This window comes from Dasypus novemcinctus, chromosome X, assembly GCF_030445035.2.
Source record: "Dasypus novemcinctus isolate mDasNov1 chromosome X, mDasNov1.1.hap2, whole genome shotgun sequence".
Lineage (NCBI taxonomy): Eukaryota > Metazoa > Chordata > Mammalia > Cingulata > Dasypodidae > Dasypus > Dasypus novemcinctus.
In genome coordinates, this window is record NC_080704.1 from 2,916,141 (window position 1) to 2,935,093 (window position 18,953).

An 18,953-nucleotide genomic window follows, 5' to 3' on the forward strand; every position below is an offset into this window, starting at 1 on the left:
TATATGTGAGGTCCCATTCAACCCCATCCCCCCACCCCCCCTCTACCCCCCCCCCCCCCAACAACACTCGTTCCCATCATCATGACACATCCATTGGATTTGGTAAGTACATCTTTGGGCACCTCTGCACCTCATATACATTAGTTCACATCATAGCCCATACTCTCCTCCATTCCATCCAGTGGGCCCTGTGAGGATTTACAATGTCCGGTGATTGCCTCTGAAGTACCATCCAGGGCAGCTCCATGTCCCAAAGACGCCTCCACCTCTCATCTCTTCCTGCCTTTCCCCATACCCTTCGTCCACTATGTTCACTTTTCCCATTCCAATGCCACCTCTTCTATGTGGACATTGGATTGGTTGTGTCCATTGCACCTCTATGTCAAGAGGAGGGTCAGATTCCACCTGGATGCTGGATGCAATCCTCCCATTTTCAGTTGTAATCACTCTAGGCTCCATGGTGTGGTGGTTGTCCTTCTTCAACTCCATCTTAGCTGAGTGTGGTAAGTCCAATAAATCAGATTGTAGGTGCTGGAGTCTGTTGAGGCTCAGGATCTGGCTATCACATTGTCAGTCCAGAGATTCAAATCCCCTAAATAAATCTTAAACCCCAACATTAACTGCACCTCCAGCACATTGGCATGAAAGTCTTATGAAGAGAGATCCCATCTGAGTCCAGATTCATCACACATAAACACCATTTCCAAAGAGGGGCCATCTGCCCTGGTAGTTAACCCCATCGGCCATGACCATAACTCCCGTGGGTCTCTTTAGCCCTCAAAGGAACCAATATCTGTGGGTTGTATCTGCTTTATCTGTCTCTCTGACTCTGCTCAGTTGTGCATGAGGGCAAACCTTCTGCCAGCCTCCAGACTCTTTTTTAGAAACTCGTAGCCATATAAACTCATTTCTCCTTTCCATTTCCCCCTTACTTTAGGTCAAACAGCATTTTAAAGTCATGGTATTTTATGTAGACATGGATATTCTGTTGATCCGCATTGAACCTTCCGTATAAGGTCATTTTCCAGTTGCATCATCAGTTGGTAGTTGATAGTGGTCCCTTGTTGCCAGGGAGGCTCATCCCCGGGTGTCATGTCCCATGCTGGGGGGAAGGCATTGCATTTACATGCTGAGTTTGGCTTCGAGACTGGCCACATTTGAGTAACATGAAGGCTGACAGGAGGAAATTCCCAGGCACAAAGTTGTTCTAGGCCTTGTTCTTATTTTGGGTTTATCAGCTCACAAGCATAGTCATTAGCATCAGGGGCTCACTGTTGAACCCTCACTCCCTCCCGGTCCCCGCCACTGTACCTGGGAGACTGTCGCTGCTCCCCTAGGGACCATGACAGAGCACCACTGGCCAGGAACCCAGTACCCCCCCTACTGTGGTTTTTAATTGTTGCCACTATGAGTATATCCGAACATTACCATGCACCCTGGACATATGTTCTGTACAGCTCCCTGTCAGCCATATATCACCTGTCATTGGTACCCCATACCAGTATCCCTCCATTGCCATTGTTGAAACACTCTGTGATCCAGAACTCCCCGAAATTTGAAGCCCAATATAATTTCATGGTCCCTTACTAGGGAATGGCATATAGCGATGAGCTTAAAGGATAGATAAAGAACTTGGATAAAGTTAGATAAAGAACTTAGATAAAGAATGTTGACTTGAAAAAATTCCACATCCTATCTTTTTCTTCCCCCCCCCCCCAATTATTCAGCTTTTCTTCACAGGAGTCCTAGACCACAGCAATGTATATATATAATATACAGCACTCCCACACATCCACCAGAAAACCTTTTCCCTTCCACAGTGATACTCTTACGCCCTATTCATATCATATTTACTTAAAGTGATGTACAGAGTCTGAGACATTAGCTTTCTAACAAGGTGACATCTGTGCTTACATTGTGGTGCATACTTTAGGATACACAGTTCTTTACACTTTTAGTTATCCTATGTTTTACATTATGGTTTACATTATCAGTCTGTCATCTCCTATATGTTATAGTGTAATATTACATGTTTTATATCCATCCTTGTGTACTCTCAAGAAACTCCTCTCTTACCCCCCATTTACTTTGGTTCCACACATTTAACGTCCATTTTCCCTTCCACCTTGGTGTCCTCAGTGATAGCCAACCTCCGTTTCCTGAGGAGCCACTTCCAGAGATAGATGGAATAGTGTTCAGGTCCTAACTTACTCAACTGCCCCAATGCCCTGGGAGCCACCCTTTCTCTCGAGGGATACAGTTCCCTCTATTGGATGGCATTAGTCCTCCCCAGGATGTGGGTCCACCCCCACTCTCACTACTTGGGTTTCTACCCCATGGTGTCACCCACTCTGGCAGAATGAGCATTTAGACATTCCCTAGGAGTCCGTCCTGCATCAGACCCTCCCCTCCGAGCATTCTAAACAGGTAACCCTCTTTATTATATTTTGATATGATTTTCTCGGCATTTTACTCTCCACCAACACCTGGCCCTCTCCTGGTTCATATGCTACCCCTCCCTCCCCCCACTTTTGGGCAACGTTACCCATCCGTCCCTCCCCAGCCACCCTCAAACCCGCAAAGCCCCAACCAAAGGCAACCCCTTGCCCCCCTTTTATCTCTTCTTTGTGTTCATACTTACCACCATCTCATCTTAAATTCGACCCCTGCAGACATCGACTCATATCCTTCCTCCACCCTCCGATTTCCTGTAAGCCTATCGTTCAGTCTCTTGCTATCTAGGGCAGCTTGTTTATTTCATATCATTGAGGTCATGTAGTATTTGTCCTTCAATGTCTGGGTTGCTTCACTCAACATAAGGTTCTCAAGATTCATCCATGTTATCACATGTGTTTGTAGTGTGTTTGTTCTTACAGCCGAGTAGTATTCCATTGTGTGTATATACCACATTTTATTGATCCACTCGTCTGTTGATGGGCATTTGGGTTGATTCCAACTTTTGGCAATAGTGAACAATGCTGCTATGAACATTGGTGTACATATATCGGTTTGTGTTCTTGTTTTCAGTTCTGCTGGGTATATACCCAGCAGTGGTATTGCTGGGTCATATGGCAAATCTATGGCTAGTTTTTTGAGAAACCGCAATACTGTCCTCCAGAATGGTTGGATCCTTCTGCATTCCCACCAGCAGTGGATGAGTGTTCCCCTTCCTTCACATCCTCTCCAGCACTTGTATTCTTCTGTTTTTTTCATAGCTGCCAATCTTATGGGTGTAAGATGGTATCTCATTGTAGTTTTGATTTGCATTTCCCTGATAGCTAGAGATTTGGAACATTTTTTCATGTGCTTTCTTGCCATTTGTATTTCTTCTTCGGAGAAGTGTCTGTTTAAGTCTTTTTCCCATTTTTTAAATGGGTTGTTTATCTTTTTATTTTCAAGATATAGGAGTTCTTTATATATGCAAGTTATAAGTTTCTTATCAGATATATGGTTGCCAAATATTTTCTCCCACTGTGTGGGCTCCCTTTTTACTTTCTTGACAAACTCCTTTGAGGTGCAGAAGGCTTTAATTTTGAGGAAGTCCCATTTATCTATTAGTTCTTTTGCTGCTCGTGCTTTTGGTGAGATATTCATAAATCCATTTCCTATTACAAGGTCCTGTAGATGTTTCCCTACACTGCTTTCTAAGGTTTTTATGGTCTTGGCTCTTATATTTAGGTCTTTGATCCATCTTGAGTTGATCTTTGTATAAGGTGTGAGATGGTAATCCTCTTTCATTCTTCTACATATGGCTATCCAGTTCTCCAGACACCATTTGTTGAATAGGCCACTCTCTCCCAGTTGAGAGGGTTTGGTGGCTTTATCGAATATTATGTGGTTGTATATGTGAGGTTCTATATCAGAGCTTTCAATTCGATTCCATTGGTCTATGTGTCTCTCCTTATGCCAATACCATGCTGTTTTCACCACCGTGGCTTTATAGTATTTTTTGAAGTCAGGTAGTGTGATTCCTCCAATTTCGTTTTTCTTTTTCAGTGTGTCTTTGGCTATTCGGGGTCTCTTTCCTTTCCAAATAAATTTCATAGTTAGTTTTTCTAGTTCCTTAAAGAAGGCTGCATTGATTTTTATTGGGATTGCATTGAATGTGTAGATCAGTTTTGGTAGGATAGACATCTTAATAATGCTCAGTCTTCCTATACATGAACAAGGAATAGTCTTCCATTTATTTAGGTCTTCTTTGATTTCCTTGAACAATCTTGTATAGTTCTCGGTGTATAAGTTCTTTACCTCTTTAGTTAAATTTATTCCTAAGTATTTGATTTTTTTATTTACTATTGTGAATGGTATTTGTTTCTTGATTTCCTCCTGATCTTGCTCATTATTGGTGTACAGAAAGGAATGTGTTTTTTTTGTTAAGGAAACAGAAGATGATTTTGTCCTAAGATAAAATGATTGATTATTGGAAAGAGTAGAGTGTGGGACAAAACCTGAATGAATACTGAAAGTGTAGAAGTTTGTGGAAGGAAAATTTTATGATTAAAATTGAGTAAGGTCAATATACAAAAAAAATCTGTTTTATCAAAATAACTTCTTGTGCTTTAACCTCATCATTTCCTCAGTGTTTGAAAAAGAGAGGGTCTTCTATTTTAAAGAACATTATATTCTAGAAATCAAATCCTGAAAAGTAGCTTTTTATTTCAAGCTAACTGCAAGAGATTTATTCTTTTACCTTAAAAGAAAAACTAAAGTAATAGTTAAGTTCATTTAATATGTTATAAGTCAAATAAAAGGTGTTTAAATGTGTTACAAAATTAACAGTTTTTAAAAAAATTAATAAAAACTGTAACTAAGTTAAAATCATTTATAAATGCATTTATATTATAAAACAGTGGAAAGATAATAACTGAAATTATAGATGGGTGAATTTATCCTGAAATTATTAAAGTGTAAACTCTAACTTAACCTTTCCTTAGTTTATGGTTACTTCAAGCCTAACCTCACCCCTTGCCTTTGCCTATGGTTATTTCATAATAGCTTCTGCCCCTACAGGCCAGAGAAGAGCTGGGACATCACTGTCTCCTGTCCTGGTATTAGTAACCCTTTCTCTCATGAATTCAAGTGTAAACTAAATAAATTGCTGCCTGATGGAATAAGGTTAAATGACCACTGGAGTTTTATTATCTCCAAAATCAAAAAGGGGGGTGGAGGGGGAGAAGTCTCCTGCCTTGACGGTCAGGGTTCCTAAGAGTGGCAATTCATGAGAGAAACCAGTCTGTCTCCCTGAGGCTTCAAATAGCCTCAGTAAATATATATAAAATTAATCTTATTGCTTATCCAAAATTCTGCTAAATTCAAAGTAAAATATAAAGTTTTGAAACAAAAAATAGTGCTAAAGCATTGAGAACATTTTGGTTACAATCCATTAATTAAGAAAGAAAATTCTTGTGTAAAACTGCATAGTCATAGTATAAAACTGCACAGTCATAGTGCAAATTAAGAAGAGTTTCAGGAGTCTTTGAAATGTTTTGCAGTCACACTTGTTTTGTAAGAATTAGAAATTTAAAGTAACTAAAGTTATGTTTTTGTGTCAAACTATTCATGTCTGCCTATTTGCTCAAATTGTTGAGGTTAAATATGCAGTTATAAGTAATATGTATTTCAGGACCCCAAATTAAGCTAAACAGTATATAAAATAATGCGAATTATAAGTAATATCAATGAGTTGTGTTTCTGTGTCTAACACTTTGTGTCTGCTCATTTTCTCAGTGTATGTCTTCATATATCAGGATAATAATATCAAATTAACAAATAAAAATTCTTAAAAAAACTCTATTCAAATTGTTAATTAAATATGCAGTTATATATGTAAATAAATATTCTTAAAGCCCAAATTAAACTTATCAGGATGAAAAGGTCATAGAAATCTGATTATAGAAACAATTGGGAAAGGGTCTCCTCTTTGCAAGAGCTTTAAAGGCAAGACTAGGTGTGGCAGATTAAACCTATCTACTAGGCTAGGGAATTAAGAATCAGTTTGCCTGGTAATTTCCCAGTTTAAACCTTTTGTCAGCCATAAAATGTAAAAAACAAACAAACAAACAAAGATTAGGTTAGTTTTCACATAAAGGAAGAAAAATGTTGATTGGTGTAACCTGGCGGCCTGCTGCCTCGGTCTCCCACTCCCGGGTTGGACAGCAGTGGAGGAGACCAGTTTAGGCCAGTCCTATGGGCAGTGGAAGGATGCCCAAGAAGGAGCTAAGTCGGTGCCATTTCAGCACTAAATTCTATTCCTTATTTGACAAAGGGGAGCAGGTAAAAACTAAAATGGTTGGAATGTGATAAAGGAAGCAGTTAAATCACAAACTTTTGCATTGGAAAGTTAGATCTCAGATAAGCTGTAACTTCTGAAGTATCCAATCTATGGAGAAACAGAGGAAGAGCTTGCGCGCTAGGCTTAGGGGTATAAATTGTGTCATTTTTCCTTGTTCAGGGCACCAGCCAGATCTGGCTCTGCGCCCCTTCTTGCAAGACTGAGAATAAATTCTTTTCTTCTCCACAATCTGGTGAGCCTTATTTTCTTCCAGAAGATTTCTTTCCAACAAAATAAAGGTAATTAGTGGCTCTATTAACAAATTTCAGTAAGTAAAGGAAAGTCCATAAAAACTATGGAGAGATCTTTCCTGGGTTATGATTAAAAAAATTAAGTAATTGTGTAATGTGTTTTAAAACCTGGTAGTCAGTTTGCTTTTAAATTATTAATTTTCATAACTTAAACAAAGAAAAGAAGTTTTTAGCTTCCTGTAAGGGAAAAAAGAACATTCCTTGCATAAACTATTATGGTTTCAATTTTATTTAACTTGAGTGTAATCTCCCATAGTTAATTTATAAACTAAATTAACATTATATGTATGAAATCTTTAGAGTAATGAAAATTGTTAAGTTCACGTTGGTGAAATTAGGCTAAAGGAAAAAGATTGTAGATATGCTCTCTTAAATAAATAGAGTAAATTTCTTTCATTGGTAATTGTAATTTAGTAAGTTTATTTAAACATGAGGTGGCTAGTCAATGTGGTTATAGTCAATTATAAAGAGTTTGTAAAACATCTTCCAAACTGATAATGTTTAAATAGTTCTAGTTCTAGAAGTCATTGTTAACTAAAAAACTTAGATTGGTATTGGTAGCAGAAATAACTTCGTGATAATAAAACCTATCTGAAGGCCACTGCAAAGTACACATTTAAGTAAATGGTAATAAAAAGTTATCTTGATTCTATTGGAAATATTCTGTTTTCATTTTAACAATGAAAAATAATTTTTTTCCCTCTATTACTAAAGTACCTACTGTTATCTTCATGGTAAAATTGTGTAAGTAAACAGTCATTTAATATATGATATGTTGCATTAAATTGTTTAAAAAATATATATAAAAACAAGGAATAAACTTTGACATTATCAAACTCTTTTGTGCATTCAAACCAGGCCTTGTATACATTGCATTTTGCCTCTCCATGTGAGTTATTGGCTAGGCTGGTCACTGACCCCTCAATTAAAAATATTTGCTATACCAGCCTCTGGATCTGCTCCTGAAGTCGATGGGAACTAGTTTGCAGTTTCAAGCTCCTGCAGCAGCCAATAATGACTCGGTACAGCCAAGTGTACAATGGACATTGCCTCCAGACTGGCACTGTTCCATAGTGCCAGAGAGCACTATGCACCAGGCTAGTAGAATACTGGAAAATCTCTCTTAAAATCAAGGATGCTGTGACTTGCTCACTGCATTGAAGAACATGCTAAGTGGAGCCATGATACCAGGATACTGTAAGTGAAACTTAAACACAATTGGCATTATGGCCTGCTCTCATGGAGAGATAACATGTAAAGTATTACAAACCTGAAACTCAAAACTAAATAATTGCAGCTCTGAATCCTTATGCATTAAGTAATACATTAGTTAATATTAAGTGCTGTACTTTTATCCTGTACTAAATATATGCCTAATAATTATAACGTTATCTTTTCTATTTTGGATCAAGTGCAGAAGTATATTAGACATGTTAAATTCCTGGTAAAATCATTTTCTAAACAGTTAATAAACATGTCTATAGAATAAGGTGGCAGTCTCAGCCAGTCTCAGTCAACTTCTATATTCTACTGTATTCTGCTGTGTAGCAAAGGTGAGGCTTGCTTGCTGATGGTGAGTCACCTATTGAACAAGTCAAAATTGCTAGAAATTGTACAATGAAAACCAAGGTGTAAAAGCACCTTTATTCTGTAGTTCTGATCACTCCACAGGTGAAAACGAAGAGAATTTCCAACTTAGTGTTCTAATCCTGAGTGAAGCCAGTTGCCCAAGGAGTGCCAGTTGACCAGGAGCATCTGAGAGAGCAAATGAGTGCCAATCATTGAACAGCTTGGAATGTGTTTTCAGACAAAGCTAAGTGTCTGTTGCAATTTCTCTCTAAAGATGAATAACTTAAAAAAGAATATATATGCTGTTCCCACCAGCTTTTAAGAAGGAGTGCCATCTTTATAGGCACCTAACCTTGTCTACCTCTGTAATCCAATGTCCTCTTTTAAAAAGGGGTATTCCAAAGTTTTAATTAAGTTTGTTTCTTTCAGAGTGAACATCTTATTAACCATATGAAAACTTCATCCAACTTCATACAGGATGGCAGATCCATCTTCCTCCAGTTAAAATAAATTAAGAGTTTTACACCTTATTAGGCAATGACTACAGCCCATGGCCAGCAGGAAGCAGTTACAGAAAAGAGGTCATCTCCCTTCAGCACCCCTTTTAAATTAAAGGTGTAAACTCTTCAAGGGTAAAATAAAATTAATAGATGGATCTGGAACCTGACTGGAAATCCACGTGAGTGCTGGTGGCCACAGGATGACTGCAGGAGGCCCCTGCCCCAGGATTCTGCTGTCCAGAATGAAAACTTCTAAACTTTTAAAAACAGTCCTGGATGCTACAGTAAAGATTGATAAATAATCAATCAAAACAACAAACAGCCATCCACCTCATAGCTCCAACAATAATTATGCCAAAGCTTAGCAAGTTAAACTTTGGCAAAGGCGGGAAATGATGTGGGCTATGGGTGGCAGGCTCTTTGTCTCTTCAGAGGTAACCTAAACTATCTGTGACTTGTGGGTGTGGGATGATAAAAGGCTGCAGTCCCACCCTTGGTGGGCAGTTTAACAATGCAAGGTCTATAATCTTTAAGTATTCAGGGGAAATGCAAACCAAATATGCTAAAAGGTTATCGAATGCCTGAGGTCCATGCTAAAAGCTTACCTAAGATGTGGAAATATATGCTAATTCAAGCCTATTGAGAACTGAAACAAAAGGACCATTTGGCCTTTCCTCTCTGTATAAAAGGGACTAAAAAATCTTGTTCCGGGCTCTGGATTGAAACAGAAAGTTCCCGAGTCCAGCCGGCCATCATAAACCATTTTTCCTTCTCAAAATCATTCCTGAGTCCTGGCCTCTCTATACTCAAATAATTGAACCTCTCTCAAATTCTACAAGAACTCGAGTAGCCTTACCAAGCCACCCATCAGCCTCCTGGGTAAAGCCAATAGGATTTTCCAGTGCACTGGTCCTGGCAGGTAGACTGGAGTAGCCTTACCAAGCCACCCATCAGCCTCTTGGATGAACCCCAGGCTAGCTGCCCTGGTCAGTTCATCCTGGGTAATCTATGCAACTTCAAGTACTGGTCCAGGTGTTGGAATAAGGGGTAGGAGGGAAACCTGGGTTTGTGCTTCTACTTTAGTAGTTGTGTCGGCTTGAGCATTTCTTATAGCAGTGTCTGTTTTCTGATGCCCTGGACAATGCATAACTGCTCTTTCTTGAGGTTAACAGTACAGCTTTTAGTAAGTTTAGTATTCCTTGCCTGTGCTTAATAGGTGACTTCCTGTTAGTAAGCAAGCTTTGTTTGTTATAGATAGAGCAGAGTGATTATGAAGGACAAGGAGTGCCTACTTAGAATTTGTGTAAATATTAGCCTGCTTCCCATCTGCTGGCTTTAAACTTTTTGAAAGGGCAATCAGCTCTGCTTTCTGGGATGGAGTTCCAGGGGGAAGAGCTTTGGCTTTTTTGGTTTTAAATTGAGAAACCACTGCATAGCCTGCCCTTTTAATTCCTTCCTCAGTAAAGCTGCTTTTATCTGTGAATTAGTCAATGTTTGGGTTCACGAGAGGCTCCTCTTTTAAATCTGGCCTGCTCAAGTAGTTTTGGAGAAGAGTTTCAAGGCAGGATGGAGAAGGGGTCCCTTGGGATCTGACTTTGGGCCATGTACCAGTAGGAGGGTGGCTGGGATGAGAGTCTGACACATCCTTATTTGCATCTCAGGGGTTTTTAGAAATTGAGACTGGATTAATTAATCTGCTACCTGGGAGCCACTGGTGGCCCTGGGCTCAAGCACATCCTTAAGCTGGTGTGGTGAAGACTGTGAGAGGTTGCCCCCATGCTACTTTGGTGGCTGTTTAGGTTGAAAGGGCTGTTGGCTCTGCTGCTCTCAGGCAAGGTAGCCATTCCTTTATCTTATAGACATGTTCATTAACTACTCAGAAAATGAAGTTGACCAGGACTGTTAACATGTTTAATGTCCTTCTGGAAAGATCTCTTTGAAGGCTTTTTCTTTAATTTGCACCATGACTATGCAGTTTTGCACAAAAATTTTGTTTCTTAATTAATGGCTTCTACCCAAAATGTCCCCGATGCTTTAATACCATTTTCCTTTGCTTCAGCACTTTATATTTTAATTTGACCTTAGCAGACTTTGGATGAGGAAGAGACAGGGATGTTTGAAGTTTGCTTTCCCCTGAGCCTAGGGCAGAAGCTGTTATGAAATAACCATAAGCAAAGGCAAGGGGTGAGGCTAGGCTTGAAGTGACCATAAATGAAGGTAAAGTCACTTTAGAATTTACATGTACAATAGTAAGTTTAGGCTAAATCCACCCAAATACAATTTTGATTATTATCCTTCTGCTGTTTTATAATATAAAGGCATCTATAACGAATTTTAACTCTGAGTTCCAGTTTCTAGAAAGTTTTTAACCTTAAGGTGAATTGAGTACTTTTATTAATCAAGCCACAAGAATTTTATCAGTAACAACTTTGTGACATTTCTCTGCTTTTCTGGCAATAGAATCAATTCCACTTGTGGTTTATGCATTAAATCCACTAGCAAGACAGTATGGACATTAAAAGACTAATTTTTGGGTTACCTTTCACTGTTATCCAATTCCTACCAGGTGAACCCCAAATCTGATTTCCTAGGCACAAGCAAATGACAAGGTTAAACAGATTTCAAAGTTGAACACCAAGTTCAGCACAGATTAAAAAAGGAGAGAATTTTATTCCTTTAACACTTCTTGGAACTCTTTGATCTTAATTGGTGGCACATGAGGTTTCTCCTTTTGATCCCTAGTCACACCTTTTACAGGCACAAGCAGTTTAAACCAATAGAAGTTTGAGGTTTATTTCCTCATTTCTTTATTTTTTTAAAAAGACACCCCCACAGTTTGTCTATTTTCTGTGTCTATTTGCTGCATGTTCTTCTTTGCCCACTTCTGTTGTTGTCAGCAGCATGGGAATCTGTTTCTTTTTGTTGCATCATCTTGTTATGTCAGCTCTCATTGTGTGTGCAGCACCATTCTTGGGCAAGCTGCACTTTCTTTTGTGCTGGGCGGCTCTCCTTACAGGGCACGCTCCTTGCGCGTGGGGCTCCCCTATGCGGGGACACCCCTGTGTGGCAGAGCACTCCTTGTGCGCATCAGCACTGCGCATGGGCCAGCTCCACACGGGTCAAGGAGGCCCAGGGTTTGAACCGCAGACCTCCCATGTGGTAGACGGTCGCCCTAACCACTGGGCCAAGTCCGCTTCCCCTTCATTTCTTTAAGGAGACATGACATGAGGTTTCTGGGCCTTAGATTTATTTGTCTTCATTTCTTAGAATTTTTAACTGGAATTCAGGTTCCTATACAGAGGCTGCTCTCTGCTATATTGTGGCAATTTAGACCAGCAGTGGGTGGAATTTTCTGATTCCTTAAAAGATACTCCTACAGGGAGTTTACAGGTGGGCTAGAGACCATGTCCATTATTCTAGGAAGGTGAAGAAGCACCTTTTTAGTCGACTGATTTGGCATCCCAGAGTCCCAGTCTGATTAACGTTCAACACTCCCTATAATTTAGAGCTGATGCTCTGTTTCAGTGTCCCAAGAATTTCAATATTCAGAGCTGACCTGGCCCTCAGGCATCCTTGAGTGAGAGATCTACGTCTTGGGGGATAACTGATGCCCACTCCAGTGATCAGATCAATGCACCCAAGCTGAATTGGTGGGAGACTGAGCAGTGGCCCCAGATCAAAGCACCTGGGATGTCTGTCTCAGGGGATATTTAGCTGCTCTCTGAATGGATGGGCCCAAGGATTGGGGGCCCTTCAGTTTCCTGCTCTGGTTCTCGGCACCCCTGGCTGTTACAGGCTCCGAGACCCCTACTGACCACACAGCAGTTCGTGAGTTAAATCTCAGGAAATGTGCTGGCCTCTGCTTCCCACCACCCCAGGGAATTATAGAGGTCCTGCTGTTGGGTGTTCCCAGGGCCGCTTGGACTTGGGAGACAGGCTGACTAGATTTTACTCTGAAGTTGCCAAGCCAAATACTGCGTCTTCCTCAAATATTGCTCCTTCTTCTGAGGAGGGGCAAAAATAAAGCCATCACGGTTTCATGGCTTCGCCGTCTGATAGTCTCCCAGTTAAGCCATCCATCCAAAGGCCATTAAGTGATTAGAGATTAATTGCTCTAGCTCAAAGGCCGTGGGGCCCTGAGGCCGCAGTTTTCTTGCTAGACAAAGGCACTTCCCATTTTCACAGTTTTTAAAACAGACTGAAGCCTTCTAAGACAAACCCGCAAAGGGAATTTCAGGAGCAGGAAATAGGCAAGGTAAAACATGGGGAAAGGTTAATTATGGCAAGGAAGTCCAAGGACAAAGACCCTGGCTGCTAAAATGGCTTGAAAAAGTAGCTTCACAGGTCCAGTGCTCTGCTGGGGAAACTACCTTGGCAGGGCCATGATTTAAGCCACTGCCTTATGGCCCAGCCATCATGGCTGGGGTCAGATTTAGAAGCCTGGGTGCACAGCATGGATTTAAAGAATTCCCAAACCCTGGCCCCTTCCCTCCTGGGATTACAGCCTTTGGGGGCTCATAGCCAAATGTGTTTAAAATAGAGAATCCAAGGAAGGCATTAAACAGGCTGCAGGCCGTAGTTTCATGCACCAATGAACTCCTGGTTGGCTCGCCAAATACGTTGCCAGATTTCATTTAGGTTCTTTTACCAGGCTGCAGAAATGAATTTTAAGGGCATGTCGGGTGAGTTAGGCCAGTAATTTATTCAAGTAGGGAGGGAAGAGAAATGGGAGAATGTAACAGATCAGGGGTAGAGAGGAAGGGGCTGAAAAGGGATAAAGAGGGGGCTGATTGACAGGCTACAATTTCCCATTGTAGGTTATAAATGCCCAGGTTTTACTTGCGTGGTGATCCGAGCAGGGGAGAAGGCAGCTGGAGCCTGGGTCCAGAGGCAACAGAGTTTGAGAGTGGGAGTGCTCATTCAGGCCCCGTGCCTGGCTTTTTAAGCTGTTCATTATTCTACCCCTTTGCTAATGGCAGGGGAGGGGTTCCAGCTGTTTGCTGTTTTGATTGATTACCCCACCCATCAATCTCCCAGGAGGGTTCAATGATAAAGTCTTTGGGAAATATCTGGGTTTCTCCTGGCTTCTACAAGAAGGCTTCTCTTGAGTGGCAGAATCTTGGGAGGGTCCTCCAGCAGCTGTCTTGGGGTTGGGGATGTCCACGTGGACTTCTTGCCACGTTCTAGATCCACCTATTAATTCTCTATCTTACTAGCCTGCTTCAGGCATTTTGAACATTTTCTGCAAAATGAAGGCAAACCCCCAGGATGGAAATCAAACTGCCCTGGTTTCCCAACTTAACCCATCTTTCTCCAGTCAGTAAAAGGGCTCCTTCGCCTTACTGCCACTGACATTTGGGAGCAGCATCATTTTGGGTTGGTGGGCTGTCCTGTTGCAGTATGGGACATCTAGCAGCCCCCCTGACCAGTAGTCCCACCCCCACTGTGACAACCCAGTCTCACCCTGGCTGAGGACGACTGCTGATAAAATATTTTATAGATATCAGGAGAATGCTTCATGACAACCCAGCTTCATCTCCACTTTGTCTTTTCTCAGACTCTGATAGTGGAAGCCTGGTCAGCTCTGAACCTGGGCGTGTGGGTGACAGACTAGGCTGGACACTGATAATATTAGTATTCTCCAAACATTGCTAGAAGCAAGTTGACTGTTCTTAAATGGACAGTTTCTAGCAATGAGCCGTTTAATTATGGCAAAGTGTTGTGTTGACAATGACTTGGTAAGTTTTCTCTCCAGGGGCTCAAAGAGATCCAAGGATGTTCTGGGGGTACGGGAAAGTCTCGTTCAATCCAGGGGCTCCCTTGTCTTTCCCAGACTCTCACATGTCAGGGGATCCTGTTGAGTTTAATTTCTTTCTCTTTTCTTTCTCTCTTTCATTTCCTTCCTTCCTTCCTTCCTTCCTTCCTTCCTTCCTTCCTTCCTTCCTTCCTTCCTTCCTTCCTTCCTTCCTTCCTTCCTTCCTTCCTTTTCTTCTTTCTTTTTTCTAAATTTCTTTCTCTTTCATTCATTCTTTCTCTCTTTTATTTTTCCTTCTTTCTTTCCCTCCCTCCCTTCCTCCCTCTTCCTCCCTTTTATTCCCTCCCCATCTTCTCCCCTCCTCCTCCTTCTCCTTCTCCCCTCCCGACCCTCTTCTTTCTTCTCTTTCTAGTTCATATTCCTTTTCTGTTAGATTTGTTCAGGGTTGTGGTTTGAAGTTTTACTCCTCTTCAGAGTTGTAAAGAGATCCCCTCCTTGGTAGAAGAATTAACCTCCATTTCCATTTTCCTTGTACAGACAATACCTGAATGTTTTCAGGGAAAATAAGAGATTTTCATCTGGTTTGCACATAAGAAGAAAATCCTGAGATCCCCAATCCTAACGCAGTTGCTTCAGCTTTGAATTTATTGAGGAAAAAAAAGTGTTGCATACCAGAGTAAAGTTGATGGTTTGTTCACATGAGAAAATGCCAACTAGATTGACCTATTTTTAAAAATACCTATAAAGAGCTGCTTTTCATGTCAACTATCATCTCCCTCGAACAGAGCCCAACATGCCTTAGAAAAATGTTGCCCTTATTACTGCATGTCCTAATCATCAAATCTCCTAATCTCTTGGGAATTTTAATCCCACACTCATTTCTGAAGCTGTATAGCCTGGAAAGCTGAACGTGCTTGCTTCTTGTCTTAAGACTCAATAGATTTCTTGTACTTATACAGTATATCTTAAGTCTTAAGAAGAAAAAGGTGCCTGAACGCTAATAACGGCAATTCCCAAAAATGGATTAAAGGAACTTCTCAGGGGTATAAAAGGTGGGTCCCAAAGTACAGATTTAATACTGAATGGTCAAACTCGGGAATTTAAGCAAAGCTGGGGTCTGCCAAGAGGAAAGGGAACATGAATGGTTGAGAGTTTCTTGGTAAGTGCCTTTATCTCATTTCTAGCTTTATCCAAGTGGAAAGTTGGAAGAGGAAACGCTTCTGCTTTAGCAGAGTGCCCTAAGGCATTTTCTTCTAAAACCAGGGAATCCACTTCTCCTGGGAAAGAAGAGCTCCTGCTCACTTGCAGCCAGAGTTCACTTCCGGGTTGGTTGTTGGTTTTTCCAGATCTGCGGCAGGTATGCTCCACACTCCCGGAGAATGAACAAGACCAGGCGGCTCACCTTTTATCCGCAAAAGGTAGGATATAAGCACAAATGACTGACGTGACCTAAAACGACCAAATTGCCAAATAAAGATCCCTTTATGTGGAGCAAGTGTCCCTCAGTTGTTGAGCTCCTGCTTTGCATGTTCAAGGTCGAACGTCTTAAAGATAAGTAAATAAATTCTGATGAAAATAAAGTAGTTAATAAGCAAACCGTGATTAGGAAGGACTTGAGCCTTCTAGCGTTCGTTAGGTGTTTGATAATGGTTGTGCACCTCCTGTGTGTACAGAACTTAAAAACAATGTGTTCTCCTAAGGAACTTCAATAGTCTCTCTGTATTCGTGCATGGATTACCAAAACTTTCCTTTCCAGTGCTACATGGTTTTAGATTTTAAATTAGAAAAGTTCACATTAACAAAGTTGAATTGCATTACTTAAATAAAACCTACTGAATGTATTAACTAGAGCCCAGAGGGGGTGGAGCTGATGCAGAGGGGCTGCCCCAGCCCAGCCCAGGGCTCTAGCTGAGCTCTTGGTCAGTTGTTTTATTTTTTTGGGGGGGAAGGGGTCTAATGTTTGCCCCAGTGTGCAGAGAGCAGAGGTTCTTATCCAGGGGGGAGTGCAGTTTTGGCTGACCTCCCCCTTAAGCCAATGAAGCGAATTGTGGCTTCTTAGCATCACAACAGAACTGGTATCTTAAACACCTAAGTGCATGCCCCACCCACCCCAGAGCAGAAATTCAGTGGGATTAATGAGGAGGGTAAGTTGAGGCAGGAAGACGGAGCCACACGTGCAGGGGAAGGGTCTCCTGGACTGGGGATCCAGGACAAGGCTGGACTCCTCGCAATGAGGAGCCCCTTAGATGCGGAGGGGCTGAGCTTGGTGCTGAAAGAGTTAAGCAAAGGAAGGGGTGCCAAGCATCTCTGCAGGAAAGGGTGTGGAGAGGCTACTGGGCTGCCACGAAAGAGCTCTGTGTTATCACTGGAGTCCAGGGTTGTAAGTGGTTTGGAAGAATCCCCTTTACTTTTCATTATAGAGATTTACTCTGTTTTCATCTTTAAAAATTTTATCTCAACTCTTTGTAGCAAAGAACTTGAAACCCCATCTTGGCTCTCCATCAGAATGACCTGAGGCAGAGCTTAAAATGACAGGTCTTACCATTCCTTCTCAAAGTCTCTGAGTCAGTAGGTTTAGGGTCCGACTCTGGATATTTTTCTTTATTCTTCCAAGTTGATTGTGTACAACGAATGTTGTGAAGGGCAGTTTTGCAGTTACCTTTCCCCTGAAGAGATCTCTTCCCCAGGACACTAAATACATACAAAAAATTGTAAAGTATATTCAATAAAAGATATACTAGGAAATATACATATATTTTTATATTTTGTGTTGTGTTGTTCCTACTTAAGCCATACATACCGATCCCCAAGGCCTTATGTTTTCATCTTAAAGTCTCGTAGTTCAGTTTTTGTGTTTAGGTCTATGGTCCACTTACATTAATTTTTTTAATACAGTTTATTTTGTTTATTTATTTTTTAAGGCAGTACCAGGGGTTGAACCCAGGACCTCACACATGGGAAGCAGGTGCTCAACCTCTGAGCTACACCCGCTTCCCAATTTTTTTTTATAAGGTTCCAGGTAAGCATAAAGTTTCATTTCTTTCTCAAATGCTTATCAGGTTGTTCGGGCACTATTTGTTGAAAAGGCGGTCATGTTCTCTTTTAATTACCTTGGCATTCTATTCAATAGTCACTGGACTCCCAGTTCTGTACTCTTGATTTCTAAGTCTGTGTTCACATCAACACCACACCTGTTTGGACTCTGTAATAAACTCCTGAATGCTGGGCATGTAAAAGAAGCAGGAGATGGGCGATAAAAAACTTTCCAAACCTTTCATTAAGGAGTTCTTTTTCTCTAGCCAAATCTTTCGATGGATTGGAAGAATGTCCTACAGAACCCAGTTGGGAAACACATTTAGACGTTTTTTTCTTAATGTCTTAATTCAAGGCCGTTTAATTCTTATTTAATTTTAATTTCTTAAATCAACTTTATTGAAATCTACTTTGCCTACAGTACAATATGTAAGCATCCAGCTCAGTAACATTGAATTTAGTTATACGACTATGTATCCACGGAGAGAAACAAAGTATAGAACATTTTGATCACCCAAAAATTTCCTTCCAGCTCCTTTGCCACCAATCTCCCCTAGCCCAGTCTCCAGGAGCCCCTGTTAGCTACTGATCTCCTTTCTGTCATTAGAGATTAGTTTTATCTGTTCTAGAATTTCACGTAAAAGGAATCCTACTCCGTGCACTGTTTTGTGCCTGGCTTCTTTCATTCCGCATGATATTATATAGACCCATCCATTTTGAAGAGTGTACCTTTAGTTTCTTTCTTTTTATTGTGGAGTAATATTCTTTGCATCTGTAGGAGTCAGTTTCTTTATCTCTTTCTGATGAATAGTTGATTGTTTCAGTTTGGGGTCATTAAATAACACTGCTATAAATATTGCTTTGTGTGGACATATTTTTTCAATTCTCTTGGGTAAATACCCAGGAGTGGAATTGCTGATCATATGGAACTGGTATGTTTAACTTAAGAAACTGCCAACTTCTTTTCCAGAGTGGTTGTAACATTTTGATTTCCAGCCAGCAATTTTTTAGAGTTCCGGCTGTTACACATACTTGCCAATATTTTGCATTGCCTTTTTAGTTCATGAATTGGTATTTTATTTTGGTTTTAAAATGCACATTTCCTTGAGGATTAATGATGTTGAGCACCTTTTCATGAGCTTTTCAGCCATGAGTATATCTTCTCTGTAAAGGGTCTATTTTTAAAAAGGAACAAACTTATTATTATTAAATTATAAGAGTTCTTTGTAAATTCTGGACACCAATTCTCTGTCAGATATATGAATTTGTAATAGTTTTACAGAGTGTGACTTGCCTTTTTGTTTTCTTAACAGTGCATTTCAAAGAGTAGTTTTAATTTTGGTGATGTCGTATATATTAAATTTTTCTTTTCTATTTTGTGCTTTGTTGTTCCTACTTAAGCCATACATACCCACCCCAAGGCCTTATGTTTTCATCTTCAAGTTTTGTATTTTAGTTTTTATGTTTAGGTCTACAATTCATTACATTAATTTTTTTGAATACAGTTTATTTTA

General features: G+C 40.5%; 1 protein-coding gene across 1 annotated transcript in view; it reads left to right on the forward strand.

The window, feature by feature from the left end:
* The first annotated feature begins 15,594 nt into the window (after positions 1–15,594).
* The window catches only part of LOC101434645 (arylsulfatase H), a 62,372-nt gene continuing 59,013 nt past the window's right edge, over positions 15,595–18,953 (forward strand). The window contains exon 1 of the mRNA XM_071212936.1: positions 15,595–15,824. The gene's annotated coding sequence lies outside the window, so the exon portion shown is untranslated. The remainder of the gene's footprint in view (positions 15,825–18,953) is intronic.